This window comes from Tamandua tetradactyla (assembly GCF_023851605.1).
Source record: "Tamandua tetradactyla isolate mTamTet1 chromosome 15 unlocalized genomic scaffold, mTamTet1.pri SUPER_15_unloc_3, whole genome shotgun sequence".
Lineage (NCBI taxonomy): Eukaryota > Metazoa > Chordata > Mammalia > Pilosa > Myrmecophagidae > Tamandua > Tamandua tetradactyla.
The window spans coordinates 649,026-669,218 of NW_027518246.1; the positions used below are offsets into that span (position 1 = coordinate 649,026).

At 39.1% G+C, this 20,193-nt stretch overlaps 1 long non-coding RNA gene and 1 other non-coding gene across 5 annotated transcripts; both read left to right on the forward strand.

The window, feature by feature from the left end:
* The first annotated feature begins 29 nt into the window (after positions 1–29).
* On the forward strand, positions 30–11,731 carry LOC143672790 (uncharacterized). 4 transcript variants are annotated; one of them, XR_013170039.1, is made up of 5 exons: positions 30–250; positions 522–883; positions 5,787–5,939; positions 6,299–6,426; positions 6,892–11,731. It is a non-coding gene; the product is annotated as an uncharacterized LOC143672790 (long non-coding RNA). The 4 variants fall into 4 exon arrangements; XR_013170040.1 differs by having other exon boundaries at positions 5,824–5,939; XR_013170038.1 differs by lacking the exon at positions 522–883.
* LOC143672795 (U1 spliceosomal RNA) lies at positions 5,396–5,564 on the forward strand. Its single transcript, XR_013170042.1, has one exon. It is a non-coding gene; the product is annotated as a U1 spliceosomal RNA (small nuclear RNA).
* Positions 11,732–20,193: the final 8,462 nt, after the last annotated feature.

Genomic DNA, 20,193 nt, shown 5'->3' on the forward strand with positions numbered 1-20,193 from the left:
TTTGTGTGCTCCAAAATTCTAAGGTGAGTCAGCCCAGTGCAGTCACCATAACCTCAAGATGCAGAGAGATGATTGGGGGTGGCAGCCAAGAGCCTGGAGGGCACACCCACTTTCTGGCCTCCAGATGGAGTGCCCACATGAAAGCAGGGAAGAAGGAGACTTCTGTCAGCCCTTGCCTGAGCTCAGAAGCAGCTCTCCCCAGCAGCTTCAGGAAGAGATGCAGCCCTGAGGAGTGCATGATTTTTGCCTGGTAAGACCCTGCCAAGAGGGCCCTGCTAAGATCACCCAGACCACTGACCCTCGGGAACTGGGGGTGATAAATGTGTGTTGTTTAGAGCCACTGATTTGTGGAACTTTGCCATGTGCAAAAGAAAACCCCTACAAGATCCTGGGTGGACTTTAAATGAGTAAAACCCTTTAAAACAGGAAGGAAGTACCTTTGAAAGTGGGATCCCACTCCGTCTGACATCTCCCTGGCTGGTTATGTCTCAGCCTGCATTTCTTTTGATATTCCATAACAGGCACACAGACCAAAAGAGACACTCCCAATAAACCAGCTGACACTGACCACCAGAAAGAGAGTCCCTGAAGTCTGTCAGAGGGATGAAACCACGACTACTGTCTATGGTCCCAAAGTACTTGCTGCATGGGTCTCTGCACTGGCATGGTGGTGAGCCATTCTGACAAAGTCCACCATCCTGAGAGACAGGGACACTGGCCACTGCACACTTGGCCCTGGGGTCCTCTGTGTAGCCAGCCCTGAGAATGGGTCATTTTGAAAATCTTTTAAGAATTAGGTCTTTAAGACCCTCCTCCAATCTAAGTGAGGTGCAGATGTCATGGATGATGGGCTAGGAAGAAGGAAAGCAGCTCAGCAAATGGGGTAGGTGGATCCAGGATGGGCTTGGGTGGGTCCAGGGCACTGCAGCAAAAGAGAATGGTGGGGAAAGGGGCAAGGGGACAATGACTACAGTTTCTGTAGTTTGGGCAAACAAGTGAAAATTGGGTTAATGAATGGTATAATATCACTGACCTTAACTGAAACAATTTTACTTTCTATTCATTATGCTATATTATTTAAAACTCCCCATAGTCAATGTTTATTTTCCTAAGTAAATTGAGTTAGAAAAGAAGTTAGCTATTTTTCAAATAAATGAATGGGCTCCTGTAAGCTTTCAAACTTGTCTATGATAAGATGAACTGGCACTCTCATCTGTTTGCTGTGGGGATAGACAAAAATTCATAAAATGAAAAATAAAGATGTCAGTATTGACTTTTTCCTTACCCAAAATTCAAGTCCATTATTAATCAATTTTGAGCAGTGGTACTTTATACATTTTAAGAAATTAAGTGATATACAACCACAATTTTTGTAGTCACTCACTATTTCAGTTTCCTCTTTGCTGCAACAAATACCATGTAATTGGTTGGCTTGAGGTTGTTGGCTCAGTTTTGAGGCTAGGAGAAGGCCAAATCAAGGTATCATTAAGGTAACACTTTCTTCCTGAAGACTGGTGTTCTGGGGCCCGCTGCCAAGGATCCTGGGTCCTGGGTTCCTCTGTCACATGGTAAGGCACATGACAGCCACCCCAGGCCTCCTGTTCTCTGGGTTCCTTGACCTTCAGCCACTGGCTGCTTCCTGTGACTTTTTCTCTCTCCATGGCCTTCCCTATAAGGCCTTCAGTAATAGGGTAAAGACCCATCCTGGGCCATATCTTATCTGAAGGATCCTCATCAAAGGTCCTATTTCAAAGGGTTCATTTCCACATCAATGGATTAACTTTAAGAATGCATGTTTCTGGGGTGCATGGCTCCAAATCACCCCACATGCATATTATCCCCTCTAGTTCTGTTGTTACCATTTGGTGTCACCCTTTTTAACCAAAAAAGATGTGTGTCTCACAGGGAAAATTTTGCATCAAATACAGTTTTTTAAATCTAGAAATCCCTTTAATTGATGTATTTTTTAAAACTTTTAACTAGAAATAAGATTACAGAAAAACTAATTCAGTTTGCTGAGATAATACAGAGTCAAATTTCCCTTCCCCCAGAGTCCCTCATGTTAGAATCTTTGTCAATTATGGTGTTACTGTTGTCATAATAAACTGAACTAAGCAGGGCTCTTGACAGATTTCACCACTCATGTCCTCTTCAGGTTGAAGCTGTCAGTCCAGAATGCCACATTGCACTGAGTTGCCCTGTCTCCTGAATTCCTTGGTGTGTAGTCTTCTCACTTCTCCCCAGTCTCCTTCAACCTGGCCACTTCTAAGCCTATCCTCATCTTTTCTTGCAGTCTTGATGATAATTGTTTCTGATCAGTTCTTTTGTACAATGTCTCTCAGCTTAAGATTTCCTGATATCTTCTTCATGACTGGACTGAGGATGTGAGTTGGGGGGACTAGCACCACTGAGGTGGGAGTCCAATCCATCCACCTTGTCCAGACTCCATGCTGTCCACATGCATCTTCCTGGGGTGCTTTGGTTTCTTGGTGCAGGTGGTGTCTGCAGAAGCCTTTATTCCACAGTTCCCTTTTATTCCTTTGCATACTCTCCTCACAGGAAATGCCACTAAACCAGCCACACTCCAGAGGAAAGAATCAAGGCCCATCTTCTCAAAAGAAGTAATATTTGCATATATTAATTTTGGTGATAAAGTTTCCTGAGTATGACAGGCTTGGCTGATGGCTATGTGCTTTTTCTGGCCCATGTGGTTTTGAGGGGTGGCAGCCACCAGCCACAATGCTGGCCTCTGAATGTGATGAGCTGTTGTCTTCACTCTGCCCTCAAGGCGTTCTCATCTTCTGTGAACCTCCAGGTGTGAAACTCCTGATCTGTGACTGGCTTAGGTACATTGAGTTTCCTTGATTTGCTTGCTAATGTTTACCATCACATTTTGGGATTTTTATTTCTTCAGGTATTTTTTCTGCTCCTGCTCTCTTCTTCTACTTATGGGGATCCCATTACCCATAATATGGGTACATTTGAAATGGACTCACAGGTCTCTGATGCTCTGTTCACTTTTCTTCATTCTTTTTCCTTTCTGTTCTTCAGATTATATGCATTATATTAATGTAAATCCACTGATTCTTTCTTCTGCCATCTAAAATTCAATGTTGAGCCCATCTAATGAGAATTCATTAGCTTATTGTACTTTTCAACTCCAGAATTTACATTTGGCTCTTTATTATAGTTGCTCTTAGGTACTGAAGTTACCTATTTAAGTCACTGTTGTCAGACTTTCTTTTAATTCTTTGAACACGTTTCCTTTCCTTCTATAAAACATATTTATAGTGGTTGTAGTAAGTTATTATCTGCTAAATTCAACATCTCAATCCATCTGAGTCAGTTTCTATTGACAATTTTTTCCTGAGTATGGGGCAGAGTTCATCTTTCTTTGCATCTTATAATTGTTGGTTGAACATTGGAATTTTTATATAGCATGTTGAATCAACTCTGGAATCTGACATATATTCTGAGAATTGTTGATACTGTTTTTGTTTACTATAGTTGCTCTTAGGTACTGAAGTTACCCATTTAAGTCACTGTCATCAGATTTCCTTTTAATTATTTGAACACAGTTTCCTTTCCTTCCTATAAAACATATTTATGTTTTTGCTTAGTGACTTGCCTGATTCTGTCTTCCCCATACTCTGTGGCACTGATATCTCAGCTCATCATTTCATTCTGATTTTTAGTTTTTAGTCTGGCTCCCAGAGGCTGCCACTGGGTCTGCATAGCTTAGTGGTCAACTGTTGGTTTGGGACAGAGTATTTGTGTTCAAACACCTTTGGTCTGTAAGTGACTACACTCTGGTTTTGCATGTAGGTTGAGCAGCGCAAAGTTCAGTCAGTTTCAAGAGTGCCTCACCTTTTACTTACCACAGGCTATCAGGCATCTCCCACGTGTGCTAATTCTCAGTCACCCAGGGATATGCTGAGATCTAACTCAGCCCATCTTACTCTCTTGCCTCTAGAATTTCTGTTAAATTTCTGCAACTGTGGGTGTTCTAGGTTTGCTAGCAGCCCGAATGCAATATACCAGAAACAAAATGGCTTTTAGGAAGGGGAATTTAATAAGTTGCTAGTTTACAGTTGTAAGGCTGAGAAAATGTCCCAATTAAAACAAGTGTATAGAAATGTCCAATCAAAGGCATCCAGAGAAAGATACCTTGGTTCAAGAAGGCTGATGAAGTTCAGGATTTCTCTTTCAAGTGGAAGGGCGCATTGTGAACACAGTCAGAGTTTCTCTCTCATCTGGGGAGGCACTTGGCAAACATGGTCAGGGTTCCTCTCTCATCTGGAAGGGCACATGGTGAACACAGTATCATCTGCTAGCTTTCTCTCCTGGCTTCCTGTTTCATGAAGCTCCCCAGGAGGCACTTTTTTTCTCCATCTCCAAAGGTTGCTGGATGGTGGACTCTGCTTCTTGTGGCTATGTTGTTCTGCTCTGCTCTCTCTGAATCTCTCATTCTCCAAAATGTTTCCTGTTATAGAACTCGGAAACTTATCAAGACCCACTCAAATGGGTAGAGACATGTTGTCACCTAATTCAGTTTAACAACCCCTCTCAATTGCATCACATCTCCAGGGAGATTATCTAATTGCAGTTTTAAACATACAATGCTGAATAAGGATTAGAAGAAATGGCTGTCTTTACAAAATGGGATTAGGATTAAAGCATGGCTTTTCTAGGGTACATTTATCATTTCAAACCAGCACAGTGGGCTAGCAGAGTTTGCAGGTTTTCCCAAATCATTTCCTACTGAGCTTGCCCCTCTCAGCTGACAAACTTGCAGGTTTTCCCTTCCTACCCCAAATTGAGTCATCACCTTCTAACAGAAAAGCTGCTGCTTTTCTCATCCAGCCACGCACTGGTAAGCTATGCTTCTCACTGCCACACTGGGGTGGGAGGGAGGGGGTGAGAAATAAGAACAGTGCAGGCTAGAAGTCCAGAAAATCCTGCAGTTCTTACTCAAAGCTCTAGCAATTTTCAAAAATAGAAGCATTTAATTTGTTGTTGGCTTTTAATTGAGTTTCGAACCCCTGAATGGCTGTTTTTCATTGTTGTGACCAAGTTCATATGTATTTAGAAGGATTGTAGTCACCCATCTCATCTTTTTCCTTCCCAGAATATTTCATTTTATTTAGATTTTAAAATGTATGGTAGGGAGCATTCATGTACATAGATTTAAAATGTATGGTAGGGAGCATTCATGTACATAGATTTAAAATGTATGGTAGGGAGCTTCGTTTAAGTTTCTCACTGGAAATTTGAAGTGCTTGAAATGTCTAATGGTAATTTCTCAAATAGCCCGATGATAAAGTTTCTTGTTACTAACCAAGTACCACAGAATTAAACTAAAATCTTGACACAATAATATAAAAACTCCCCAATTATACTTACCTGGCAGGGGAGATACCATGATCATGTAGGTGGTTTTCCCAGGGTGAGACTTGTCCATTGCATTCCAGATGTGTTGAACCCTGCGATTTCCCCAAATGTGGGAAACACGACTGCATAATTTGTGGTAGTGGGAGACTGCAAAAAAAAAAAAAAACCTCCCCAATTTTACATTATAGTCAGATGCAATTTCCTGAAGGAGTTATAAAAAATAACATGTATATATAAAAGATAACATGTTCCTGTTCATGTCGATAGTCTCCTTTGGAGAGGCTTACAGATGCATGTGGCATTCACTGCACATTGTTGTCCTTTGTGCCTCATTCAAGCAGCTGTTATGTATAGCTCCTTATTATGACTTATATTTTGTCATCAAACCATTGCAGATAGACCAGGTGGTTCTGACGCAAACCTCTTGTTCAGGTCTTTGGAGACGGAGCTGGCTGTGAACAAGACTGGAAGGTCTGCTGGCTGATGACCTCAGACCTGCCAGCCATCTGCACACCTGCACCCTCAAGGACAACCAGAGCAGCTGTCAGGTACTGCATGACATAACTGTGGAAGGAAGGGCTGCCAGTGGCTCCAGACCTTAGGCAATTTTCCCACACATGCTTGAGGGGGAGCATTCCAAGAGCACAAGAGGCTGCAGAGAAGTTGTTGAGTTCTCTGTAGTAGTTTATTGATCATAGTGGGTGGGTATAGTTATTCCAGGACTATTATCTGATAAACATTTATGCTGTGAGAAATCAAGATTTACAGTCTGGGAATTGATGATACCATTACAGAGTTAGGAACACTGCAAAGTTAAAATGAACTAGAAATAGCAATGTGAAAGCACACCTCTTAAGAAAAAATGAAACCCCATGCTTTCTCTATCTTTGCCTGCCATGTGTTTCAGGAGCAGCTGCGCAATGAACCATTCACCTTAGTGAGAAGCCCACTGTCTCAACTTCCATTCTATGAAAAAAGGAACAAGGGCTCCTGAGAGAGAGGGCTTGACCCATGCCAGTGACAGGAGGGAAAAAGGTACACGTGGAATCATTGGCTATACCAGAAAGTGAGGTTTTCAGCTATAAATGGGTAGGGTCTGCAGCAACAAGCACCAGCCAAAGGGGCTGCAGGTGTCCTTGGAGAGATCCATGGGAAGGGCTGCAGGTGCCCCATGGGCAGATCCAGATAGGGAAGGCCTGCAGGTGTCCCATGGGAGGATCCAGAGGGGAGGGGCTGCAGGCCTCCTGTGGGAAGATCCAGAGGAGGGTGGGAAAGACCCATGGTCTCCTGGTCATGCTTTGGGGCAAAGGGGTAATGTTCAGTGCCTGAAGCTGTGGTGGAAGCAGGTGGGGACATGTGACGGTCTCCACTGAAAACATTTCAAAGTGAATAGACTGCAGTCAGGGGAAGATGTCTGCTTACAGCATCCCAGTGATCAAAGGTGGGTGCCCCCTCTTCAACACCTGCATTCCACACAGCTCTCTCTCTGGTGTCCCACAGGGGCTACAGGCACAGATGTTCCCACAACAGAGGAAACAAAGCCACTGGCCACCTCATGGAGCCAGCACTGTTTCACACACAGCTGCAGTTAATGAAAACCACTGCAGCTGCCACCAGAATGGCTGCAGAAGTGGGGCACCCAGGAAGAGATGACCCTCCTGCCATGGACCAATGAAGAATGGACAGAGACAACAAGCCACCCTCCTCCTCCCCACACAGACACACACACACACATGCAGACACACAGATACACACCTGCACACATGCAGACATACCTGCAAACACAAGCCTGTGCTCATAGAGAAGGTGAGCAGCATAGCTAAGAGTTCCCAGCAACATGGCCACCTGAGCAGTGTCCACTATAACCATGCAGAGTGAGGCGCAGACATATCTGAGGAAATCCTTCCTCCATAAGCACAGATGGATCTTTCTGGAAGGATTTAACCCCCTCTTGCTTCCTCTGACTTGTATCATGAAGTGCCTTTTTGTTTTTTATTACTAGAAGGAAGAAGGAAAATGGCAGAGGGTTACTGTGGGCATAGATAGCAGGCAAGCCCAGTGTCCACTCAACCAGGGACTTGGGGTGGCAGGGCACTTTGCCATGGGTTCTTTCCCACATAAGTCCTGAGGACCCATCAGAATGTGTGGACATTGTGGTATGGCTGCCCACACCCCTCCTCAAGTCCCCTATTGTGCTGCCCCTCCCAGGAAATGAGGGCAGAATCTGCTTGGGATAAGAAAACATGGCAGAATGAAGGGCACCCCTCTTGTGATGAGGGCACACAGAGGCAATGACTTCTTTCCCCACTTTCTCTCTCACCACCTCATTTACATGCAGACATAACTGCTGCTTGAGTCCCCCACCCCCGGTGCACTCCCTCTGCATGTGGACAGGGAACCAGGTCCTGTGTGACTGGGCAAGGTCAGCAAAAGTGCCCAGTTCAGGGACTGCGCTGACAAGCCTGAGTTTGGGGCCAGCAGGCCCACTGCCCAGCACATCAAGCCCAACACACATCCAACTCTGGCCCCTGAGGGGCTCTACAGGATAGAACTGGAAACCTGAGAGGGGCTAATGGGGGGTTGATGGCCATGGCCAGTGCTTGCCAGGCACTACCTATCCAGGTAGAGGTGAGAGATAAACAGCTTTCCCAGCAGCCCAAGACTGACAGCATCCCGCAGGAGTGTGGCCACAATCAGCAACAGGAAGATAGTGTTCTTTGTTTTTAGTACAAAGCAGGGCAGAAACTGCAGCCACGCATCAGGTTCTGGGTTGTCCGCTGGTGAGAATGTGTGCTGGCTCCTTGGCTCAGGGGTAACACCCTGGCTGGGGTTTGTCCTGGGCCCTGAAGCAGCAAACAGGGAGTGAGCTAGATGTAGGTTTGGATCTACCCCTCAGCCCTCTCCTGCCAGGGGCTCTGTGAATTCTGGCCCATCTGAATACAGCCAGGTAGTGCTCAATGCTGTGCAGGGTGCCAACATGGAAGCAGCCCTATGGATCCTTCCAGAAGAGTGATCCCAGCAACTCTAGACTGGCCTCAAGGCACCATCAAGGAACCCCCAGGACAGGAACCCCACGGTCTTCTCATACGTACCTGGCATGCACCCAGCCTGCACACATCTCCTGGCACCTGGGTAGCTGAGGGCTGAGGCTGGGCCCGGGGCCATGGCCTCTGGCTGAGTGAGTGTCTGGGAGGCACACCAGAGCACCTTCTGGCTTCACCTGCCCTGCTCCACCGCCCAGGGCTGCATAAGTAGGTGCCCCTACAGAAGCCTTGTGCCTAGACAGGTGGCAGGGAGGGCACCCCTAAACCCAGGAGCAACTCCACAGAGCACCCAAAGTGGGAAGTGACAACATACCTGGAAGGTCTGGGTCCTTGCAAATCTCCCACAGGTTAACCATGCACTGAAAAATGAGGTATAAAACCATAAACACAGCTGAGGGCACAGAGCTGAAAAACCACCTGTGGGAGGAAGCCCAGTCTGGGACAGTTGCATCAATGGGCAAACCTGATGAGCAGATTGCACATCCCAGGGTGCAAGTTGAGGGGGTGGTGGGGTGGCACGGGGTGCCCCTCCTGAGTATGAGATCACTACCTCCAAAGTGCCTCAGCGTCCCTGCCAGCACCACGCTCAGAAAGTATCCTTGTGACATCACCCCAGGTGCAGGATTCACTCAATTTTAGCTGAGTCCATTGTCTTTTCAAGACTGCTTTGAAATTTCTTTATAGCAGTCTTCAGATAGAAGGTCACATGTTAGCATCTGGGGGCCTCCATCACCTGGTCCCTTTGAGCATCCCTTTGGGGCCAGTCCTCAGATTCCCTCCTGCACTCAGCATCCTTACCATAGGTGGAAAGAACCCAAATGTTCCCTGCCAGCTACCTTATCTACTATCATTTTCATTGATGGTGATGACACTAGACTATGTCAGTGGTTTAAATGTTTTCATGTAATATTTGATAATCTTAAAGAATATATTTAAGTTGTAAGCACAATTAATGCATCCCTCTGACTCCATCATTGAATCATTTCATCTTGCTGTGCTGCTCCTCTAGCCCATCACTTACTTCTTCCTTCCCTCTTCCAGATTGACAATCTTATGTTTATCATTCTTTAGCACTATTTTTTTTTGCATGGGCAGGCACTGGGAATTGAACGTGGGTCTTTGGCATGGCAAGTAAGAATTCTGCCACTGAGTCCACCATCGCACCACCCAAATACTAATTTTTAAAATCATATATGTACATACCACATAGCATATATTGATTAGTTTTGATTGTTAAAGTGGTATGTCACAGTTTACTGTTACTTTTTTTTACTTGATATTGTCTTTCAGATATTCACTATACTCTTGCATGTTTCCACAGTTAAATCATTTTCACAGCTGTAAATTATTTTTTGGTGTGATATATTGTATTTTCTAACCAATTCTCCTGACTGATGCATATTTGGCTTTTCCCATTTGGGATTCTATTGCTTTGAACATTCCTTCATGTCTCCTGGTATACATGGATTTCTACATGGCTTATTCATATAAATGAGATGGCTGGGTGTTTTTGCTCATTCCTAGAACAGAATTCTGTAATGAGGTTCATCTTCCAAAACCAGTTCTAGAGAAAAATATTTGGGGGAATTATTTAAGATGACAGTTTAGTGAAGTGTAGAATCTAGTTCGTCCTCCAGAGCAGCTAGTAAATAGCTAGGAACAGTACAGAACAACTTCTGGGGCCACATCAGTGACTAGACACACAGCATACAGCAGTCTGGACATGCTGGATTGTCTGCAACCCCACACAGAACTGTAAGTTTACCAAGTCACGGAACCCAGTGCCCATGCCACATAGGCACAGTAGTATTGTTTTGAAAGGGGAAAGTAAAGAGACTTTACTAGCAGCAGGGTCTTAAATCAACCAAGCTCTAATTGTGGAATTAATTACCAAATTCTGACTGCTGAAAATAGACACTGAGCTCAGATAAACCTGGAATAAGAGCTAAAGGTACTAGGAATTTTTGCCCTGGCAGAGAGTGTGCAGGGCTGACAGGGAAAAACAAAAAACAGTGGCTTTTTGGATCAGACAGTACAAATACTTGAAAAGGACTGGACCCCCAAAAAGGGGGGCACATAAAGCCCAGAGATATATAGAGAAATAAGTAATGTATCAACTCAAGCTCTTCATTAACAAACCTTGGGAATGTGGGTCTTGTCCCAAAAAATGATTTTTTTTGTTTTTTTTTCTACTACTTAACATCTCATTAGCTAGAACTACAAGGTTTCTTAGACTTCATTTCTCGAGGCAAGGGCAGAATTAAGCTTGTTTGAGTGACAAAGTGATTGGTCAGGCAAAAGGAGCTAATTCCTTATAAGCTATGCTTTCCCCAGAAGAGAGGTGGGGCCCAGATCAGGTGGATTCCCTCCCTCAGGGAATTCAGGCCCCAGGGACTGGAAAACTGAAGCAATTAAAGTCAGCCTACAACTTCTCCTCTGTCCCAACCATGCCTCCAGCAGGAAAAGTCTACTGAATTAAAGGCACTATATCACTTTATGTTGGTGGGAAACCACAGGTAGGCACCTTATACTGGGCAGGACAGGAAAAAAAGAGAGAGTATACCGGGTTCATATGAAAGTCTGTCAACCTGCTGGTTCTCATCCTCATGGAAAACTGATGCAGATAACTCTTTCCTCCTGAGAGGACACCAGTCATGTCTGGGAAAACCTGATTGGGGTCTATAATTTTGGAGTAGACCTTCCTAAGGAAAAAAAAAACTCCATATATGTAGGGCAAGAAACAAGAAATCAAGAACTGAAAAATTTTGACTGTTAAACAAAACCTATGCTAGAGGTCTAGAATAAACCAAATTGAGTGTCAAAGAATAGAGAACAAAGCCATCCAGCAAGAAAATCCTACATAAAAGAGTGAAAACAATCTTCAGAATGAACTAATTAAGGAAATCAAATGCTTAGATGCCAGCAAAAAAAAAATCATAGAAGGAAAATTGAAGATATGGCCCAGTCAAAGGAACAAACCAACAATTCAAATGAGATACAGAAGTTGAAACAACTAATTCAGGATGCTTGAATGGATATGGAAAATCTCATGAAAAATAAAATCAATGAACTGAGGGATGATATAAATAAGTTAATGGGAAAACAGAAAGAATAAATTGAAGGTCTGTAAAACAAATCACAGAACTTATGGGAAAAGGAAAGGTACAGTAGAAGAGATATAAAAAACAATGGAGGGTGGGCCATGGTGGCTCAGCAGACAAGAATGCTCACCTGCTCCAGAGGACCTGGGTTCAATTTCTGGTGCCTGCCCATGTTAAAAAAAAAAAAATGAAAAACTACAATGATAGATTTGAATACATAGAGGAAAGGATTAGTGAACTGGAGGACTAGATACCTGAAATATAGCACACAAAAGAAAATATAGGGAAAAGAATGGAAAAATATGAGAAGAGTCTCAGGGAATTGAATGATAACATGAAATGCATGAAAATTTATTTTGTGGGTGTCCCAAAAGAAGAAGAGAAGGAAAAAGAAAGAGAAAGACTAATAGAGGAAATTACCACTGAAAATTTCCCATATATTATGAAAAACATAAAATTACAGATCCAAGAAGAGGAGTGTACTTCAATCAGAATACCCAAATAGAAGGATATAACTTTCCCTCAAATGCTCAAGGTTCATTCTCAAGGATGGACCATATGCTGGGTCACAAAGCAAGTCTCAATAAATATAAAAGACTGAAATTGTAAAAAAAATAACTAAAAACTTTCTCAGATCACAAAGGAATGAAATTGAAAATCAATGACAGACAGAGAGAGGGCCAGTAAATTCACAAATAGATGGAGGCTAGAAAATACACTCTTAAACAGCTAGTATGTCAAGGAAGAAATTACAAGAGAAATCAGTAAATATCTCAAGGCAAATAAAAACAAAAACACAACATGTAAAATTTTATGGGATTCAGCCAGGGAAGTGATAAGAGGGAAATTTATTGCCTTAAATGCTTATGTCAAAAAAGAAGAAAGAGAAAAAATTGGGGAATTAATTGTTAACTTGGAAGAACTGGAAAAAGAACAGCAAACAAACCTTTAAGCAAGAAGAAAGAAAAGATTAAAGCAGAAATAAATGAAAGTAAGAACACGAAAACAATCAACAAAATTAGAAGTTGGTCCTTTGAGAAAATCAATAAAATTGATGAACACTTAGCAGGTTGACAAAAAAAGAAAGAGGATGAAAATTAATAAAATCAGAAAAGGAAGAGGAGACATTACCACTGATGGCAGAAATAAAAGAGATAATGAGAGGATACTATAAGCTATTTTGTGCTAATAAACTAGACAAAATAGATGAAATGCACAACTTCCTAAAAAGACATGATCAACCAATATTGACTTGAGAAGAAATAGACAACCTCAACAAACCAACCATAAGTGAAGAGATTGAATCAGTCATCAAGAAGCTCTGAAAAAAGAAAAATCCAGGACCAGATGGCTTCACATGTGAATTACACCAAACATTCAAGAAAAATTAGTATCTATTCTGCTCAAATTCTTAAAAAAAAAAACTGAAAAGTAGGGAAAGCTATCTAACTCATTCTATGAAGCCAACATCACCTTCAAATCAAAAGAAGACAAAGATATTACAATAAAAGAAAATTCCAGACTAATCTCTCTAATGAATAGAGGATAAAAAAATTCTCAACAAAATTCTTGCAAATTGAATCCAGCAGCACATTAAAAGAATTATACACCATGACCATGTGGGATTTATTCCAGGTGTGCAAGTGTGGTTCAACATAAGAAAATCAATTAATGCAATACACCAAAACAAATCAAAGTAGTAAAATCACATGATCATCTTGATTGATGCAAAAAGGCATTTGACAAAATTCAACATCCTTTCTTGATGAAAACACTTCAAAGGATAGAAATAGAAGGAAACTTCCTCAACACGCTAAAGTGGATATATGAAAACCCACAACTAACATCATCCTCAATGGGAAAGGAGTGAAAGCTTTCCCTCTAAGTCAGGAAGAAGTCAAGGGTGTCCACTGTTGTCACTGTTACTAAACATTGTGTTGAAAGCTCTAGCTAGAGCAATTGACAAGGAAAAGAAATACAAGACATCAAAAATGGAAAGGAAGAAGTAGATGATACGATATTTATGCAAAAAAAAACACTGAGGAAAATCCACAGCAAACTACTGGAGCTAATAAAAGAGTACAACAAAGTGGCAGGGTACAAGATCAACACTCAAAAATCTGTAGTGTTTCTATATGCTAGTAATGAGCTATCTGAGCAGGAAATCAAGGAAAATAATCCATTTACAATTGCAACCAAAAGAATTAAATATTTAGAAATAAATTCAACTAGGGATACAAAAGACCTATATACAGAAACCTACAAAAAATTGCTAAAAGAAATCACTGAAGACCTAAATAAATGGAAGGGCATACTGTGTTCATTGATTGAAAGACTAAATATAGTTAAGATGTCAGTTCTGCCTTAATTGGTTTGTAGATTCAATGCAACGCCAATTAAAATCCCCAAAACTTACTTTGCATAAATGGAAAGACCAATAACCAAATTTATTTGTGAGGGCAGGGTGCCCCAAATAGCTAAAAAGATCTCAAGAAAGAAAAATGTAGTGTGATGTCTCACACTACCTGACTTTAAGGCATATTCTGAAGCCTCAGTGTTCAAAACAGCCTGGTACTTGTATGAAGATAGATACAGAGACAAATGGAATAAATTAGAGTGTTCAGACTCTAATAAATAGACACTCATCTACGGATGAGTCTTTGATAGGGCAGTCAAGCCAACTCACCTGGGATAGAATAGTTTCTTCAAGAAATGGTACTTAGAGAACTGGATATCCATATGCAAAAGAATGAAAGAGGATCCATAACTCACACCACATACAAAAATTCACTCAAAATGGGTAAAAAAAAATCTAAACATTAGAGCTAAAACCATACAACTTTTAGAAGAAAATGTCGAGAAGTATCATATACAATTTTAATAGATTGGTTTTCTAGATCTCACACACAAAATATGAACATTGAAGAAATAAATGGAAACTGCTCAAAATTAAACAATTCTGTGCATCAAAAAACTTTGCCAAGAAAATAAAGAGATTGCGCATGCTGTGGAAGACAATATTTGGAAATGACAATTCAGATAAGGGTTTAGTATCCAGAATATATAAAAAGATTCTTCAACTCAACAACAAAAAGACAAACAACCCAATTAAAAAATGGGCAAAAGACATGAATAGACACTTCTCAGAAGAGGAAATACAAATGGCTAAAAGGCACATGAAAAGATGCTCAACTTCCCTGGCCATTAGAGAAATGTAAGTGAAAACAATAATGAGATATCATCTCACACCCACTAAAATAGACATTATAAAAAAAAACAGAAAATGATAAGTGCTGGAGAGGATTGAAGAAAAGCACACTTATCCACTGTTGGCAGGAAAGTAAAATGGTGCAACCACTGTGGGAAGTGGTTTGGTGGTTCCTCAAGAAGCTAAGTACAGAATTCCATATGATCCAGAAGTCCTATTGTTAGAGGACATTAGGGCAAAGACACAAATGGACATTTGCTCACCTATGTTTATAGCAGCATTATTTACAATTGCCAAGAGATGGAAACAGCCTAAATGTCCATCAATGGATGAGTGGCTAAACCAGCTGTGATACATGCAATCAATGGAAGATTACACAGCTCTAAGGCAGAATAAACTCTTGAAGCATGTAATGATATGAATGCATCTTGATGACCTTATGCTGAGAGAAATTAGCCAGAAACAAAAGGACAAATACTGTACATTCTCACTGATATGAACTAACATTAATGAATGAGCTTGGAGAATTTCAAGAGCACAGGTTATCAGGAATTAGAAATACAGTAAATATTGGGTAATTGGTGCTGAAGGGATGCAGACTGTGTAACAGGACAGATTATAAGAATTCATAAATAGATTACACATTACTACCTGAATGTAGCACAAAAATGTTAAGTACAGTGAATGAAGCTGCATGTGAGAATCATAAAGAGAGAAGAGCTGGAGGAATATATGAAACCCAGATGAGGAAAATGAGAAAAAAAAGACTGAGATGGTGATATTTAGGAATGCCTAGAGTGTACAACGATTGTGATTAAATTTACAAATTAAAATATATTTTTCCATGAGGAAGAACAATGGAGTGTCAGTATTGCAGGGTGCTGAAAATAGTCATTCATATTTTAAGTCTTCAACTTCTGTGTGAGACTAAAGTGAGAAATGTTTATTTGATGTAAAATTTATATTTTGACTAGTGCATTTCCTAATTTAATTTGTATGGTCTGTTAAATTGAAAACCATTAGTACATGGACTCTTGAATATGGCATAAGATTTTATCAGTTTGTTCAGGCTAGTGTGATGCCCTGATAAACCTCAGAGTGATTTGAGCAATGAATAAAGAAATATTTACAATGTCCCCTTAAGGGCATGGGGAGAAGGGGGGAAGAATTCAACTTCCGCAGTTGGATAATTCCTGATATTTTTTGCAAGCAGTGGGGAGAATCAAGTCAATAGGCCAAGGCCTTGATCTTGATTTTCACCCCTATTTAACTTATCCCTGCAAAGCATAGGCTATAAGCCTACTTAAAATTGGGCCTAAGAGTCACCCCCAGATAACCTCTTTTTTGCTCAGATGTGGCCTCTCTCTCTCTCTAAGCTGACATGGCAAGCAAATGCACTGTCCTCCCCCCATGTGGGATGTAACTCCTAGAGGTGGAATCCTCCATTGAAATATGGGACAGATGAGATTTTGGTATATGTTATGATGCTAACAATCCAATTTCAAATTTTTCTTGTGTGTAGTCAACTTTTCCACTACTGATTGATGAATTCTCTCCCCTGTTAGCAGTGACCTTCAATGTCATCTATGTCATACAGCAATGTTCCATGTGTTGGCAGCCTCCTCTCTGGGTTCCCAATTCTATTTCAATGGTCAGATTGTCTCTTCCTATACCAGAACCACACTTTCTTAATTACTATTGTTTTATAATAAATGGTAATAAATAGTAGGGGAAATGAATACCTCCATCTAATCCTTCAGGATGAAGTCTTGGCTATTACTTTTAAAAATTAGCATCTTATTTTTTATTTTTTTGATATTCCATTTAAATTTTATGATCAACTGGTCAACTTCTTGAAAAAATCCACCTCATTTGGATTTTGATGTCATCAAATTGATGAAGACATAATGTTTCCATATTGAGACTTCTAATCCAGGAATATGATATTTCTCTTCTCTTTTATGTCTTTATTAATAAAGTTTTATGTATTTTTACCTTATAGATTTTACCTGTCTTTTATTTGATTTAGTTCTGAGTTCCTAAAGTATTTACTGCTGTTATATAAGGAAACTTAAAAACTCATCTTTTCTGTACATAGCTGGTATATGGAAATACAGTTGATTTAGAAATTATGTTAAATTATGTACTTATTTCTAATAATGTGAGAGCTGATCATAAATTTTTTGTATGTAACAAATCATATTTTCTCTTTTTTTGTAAGTTAAGACTATTTCACTTCCATTTTTACAAATCTTATCTTGTTTATTTCCTTTTCTTGCTTACTCTGTTTAAACAAAATTAGTGACAGAGATGATCTTGTCTTAGTCTTAATTTTAAACAGAATTCCCCCAAGTTTCATCATTAAGAATGATGATTGCTGTAGCTGTTTGGTAAATTGTCATTATTGTGTTAAGGAATTTCCTTTTAGGCTGAGTTTGCTAAGAGTTTTCATGTATGACTATTGAATATTATCAAATACTTTTTCTGCATCCTTTGAGATTTTGTTTTTCTTCTTTAATATGATACTATAATAAATGACAAATACTTTCTATTTCTAAATCACATTTGCATTCTTAAGCTAAACCAACTTGGGTGGTGATACTATTGTTTTTATACACTGTTGAATTCAGTTTACTAATGTTTTGTTGAGAGTTTCACATTGATGCTCATATATAAGACTGGCCTGTAAATTTCCCTTCTCACTTTCTCACTCATCCTTGTTCTCTTGCTATCAAGGTAATATTGGCTTCATAGTTCCTCTTTAAAAAAACCCTTTCACCCATTTTATACAAAATTAAAGTATGGATGAGCAGCTTAAAAACATTGATGAGGAAACATTTTTACATAGTTTTGCAGGAGTTCTGTTAAATATTTGGTTCAAACTTATATTTTAAAAAATGCATACATCATTATTTAAATCTTTTAGAATTGGAGACCACCCATGTATTCCTTTGTACTGCAAGTTTGACTTGCTTTAATGACTTTCTCAAGAATTAACCTTTTCTCTCTGTCTAGTTGAGATTAATTGTTAAACTTTTACTATTTGCAGTTATGCCTCCATGTGACTGGGGATTTTATTGGTACTATACAAAACTGACTGAGTAATACTATTTTTTACTTTACCTGATTTTATTTGGGTCTCATGCAATATTTACCTTACCAAGAGGATTCATCTGTCTGAACTAAAAATGGGGAGCTTTGATCACTAATGGATTTTGCAGCTCTGATGACCTATGATGAAGTGTTCTTTGTGTCAAAATGAATGGTGTGAACCTTCGACCGGCATATGATTATGGCTAGCAAAAGCCCAGCATTAACTACTGACCTAGCCATCATGAATTATCAAGTATTGAGTGAGCTCAGCTCCCTCTCCCACATTTTTTTTGCCCTAGTTGGCCATTAGCTTCTGAGTAAGATGGATACATGCAATACAAGACCTGTTAATAGCATTTACTCTCTCTTAATCCTTTTAAATTCCATTTAAAGAAGGAAAGAAAAATGTATATTTTGACTAGTAGAGCAAATTATTAAAAATAGATGTCTGATAATTTTGGATTTGTGAATCTGAATTTTCACTTTAGGTGTAACTGAATCTCTTATGTACTACTGTTAGTAATCTTTGTGAGAAGTGATTTCATCCTTTTTTTTTAAATTGGTGAAATTTGCTAAATGGTGATTTTAGCATATTGTGTTTATACTGTATCTTACAATGATTTGTGAACTAACCATACTAAAACAAATCCTAGTACTATCTCTTCTAGTATATTGTTTCCATGTTGTGGTCTCTTACTGCTCGGTTTTGTGGGTTGGGGGGTTCAGTATTTAGTTTACTTAAAACTGTCAAAGTGTTTTTCCTAAATACCATAAAACTGTATAACTATAAACCAAATAAGAATGCCCTTTTTTATTAATTAGGGCACTGTATAGACCATTTTTTTAACTATTCCATAAAATGGTATGTTTTTTGTTTAAAAAAACAAACTCCTACACGAAGGGAAAGCAAAGTAATAGTGTATGTAATATTTCCATGTAATATGCTAAATGTTATATTAAGTATCCATATTTTAAATCTTATACAGATGCTAATTATGCAGAGATCAGAATATCAAATATAACACCTCAATTTTTTAAATAGTGATGTGTAACATTTATTACCTCATTCTTTGCAACTGTCATACACGTTATTTTATCTTTAAAAAATCCATATGAAGTACTAAAATCATCTGAAGTTTAGAGATTAAGCCACCAAGATTTAGAAAGATCGAGTGACTTGCCCAAGATCATATGGCATGTGAATGGCTTTAAATCTTATATTCTTTACACTATTCATCCTCCAGTGTGTTTTTTAATCCTATCATGGTCATATTTAAAGCTTAGACTGGAATTTAACTTTAAAGGATACAGAGAGAAACTTAAAGTTTTAGGTGAAAGGTATTGTTGCTGTTACTATCAGACTTTTTTAGATACTTCCAAACTGTAGTTCTTCCACAAGGTGATAGTCAAAAATTTCTCATTTAAAGCATATTAAATCCACATACCTTAAACCCATATGTTGTCTAAATGCTAGACTTAAAAGTGATCTTCTTTCTAATTTCCTTTTATAAAACCCATCACAATGGCTGATTTCTGAATAGTTGAAAGAAGCAATAGTCACCCCAAGAAATGGCAACCAACTTGATTCAGAGAAAAAAATACAGCCAAATTGACAGTGAAACCTACCATAGCAATAATTTTTTAACTTATTGTTTTTCAGCACATGTATCCTATGATTAGAGAAAGAAAAGCAAGGGGGAGTGTCAAGAAAAACTGCCTTTATTTTAAGAAAACTCAGTTTTTTTCCTAAGTATTCAAAAATAATTCATTATCAAGCATTATCTATCAGTATTAACATTTAGCCATAGTTCAAATATATGATAAAGTTTATCCACTAATTTAAATCCATTGACAGATTTTCCCATAAAAAATAAAATCTAGTGACTGCTCAGTTAGAATATAAAGAATATTCATGTATTAATCCACAACACAATACTACATTAATATTCTTTTCTCAAATAATAGACAGACACTATTACTGCTTTCCCTTGTAAATCAACAGTCTGTGATGCATTCTGTACTGTTAATGACTAGCAATGCAATGTAACTGTGAATATTTAAACAGAACGTATACTAAACTATATCAGATTTAAATTTTTTCTAACTTTATATTTAGTTCTTATCAAACAAATAAGTGAAAAAAGTATTATTTTGTATGGAATGAAATAGTAATAATTCTTAAATAATAGTAATAACAATGGAATTCTGAACTACGATGTAAACATCAAATATATATTTTATATTTTTTCTATATTTGTCTTCTTTTGACATTGACTTATGTTCATTTGTCACATATTAAAATAAAATCATAAGTTCTTAGTCTGTATTCTCTAATGTTGTTTTCATAATAATTTTG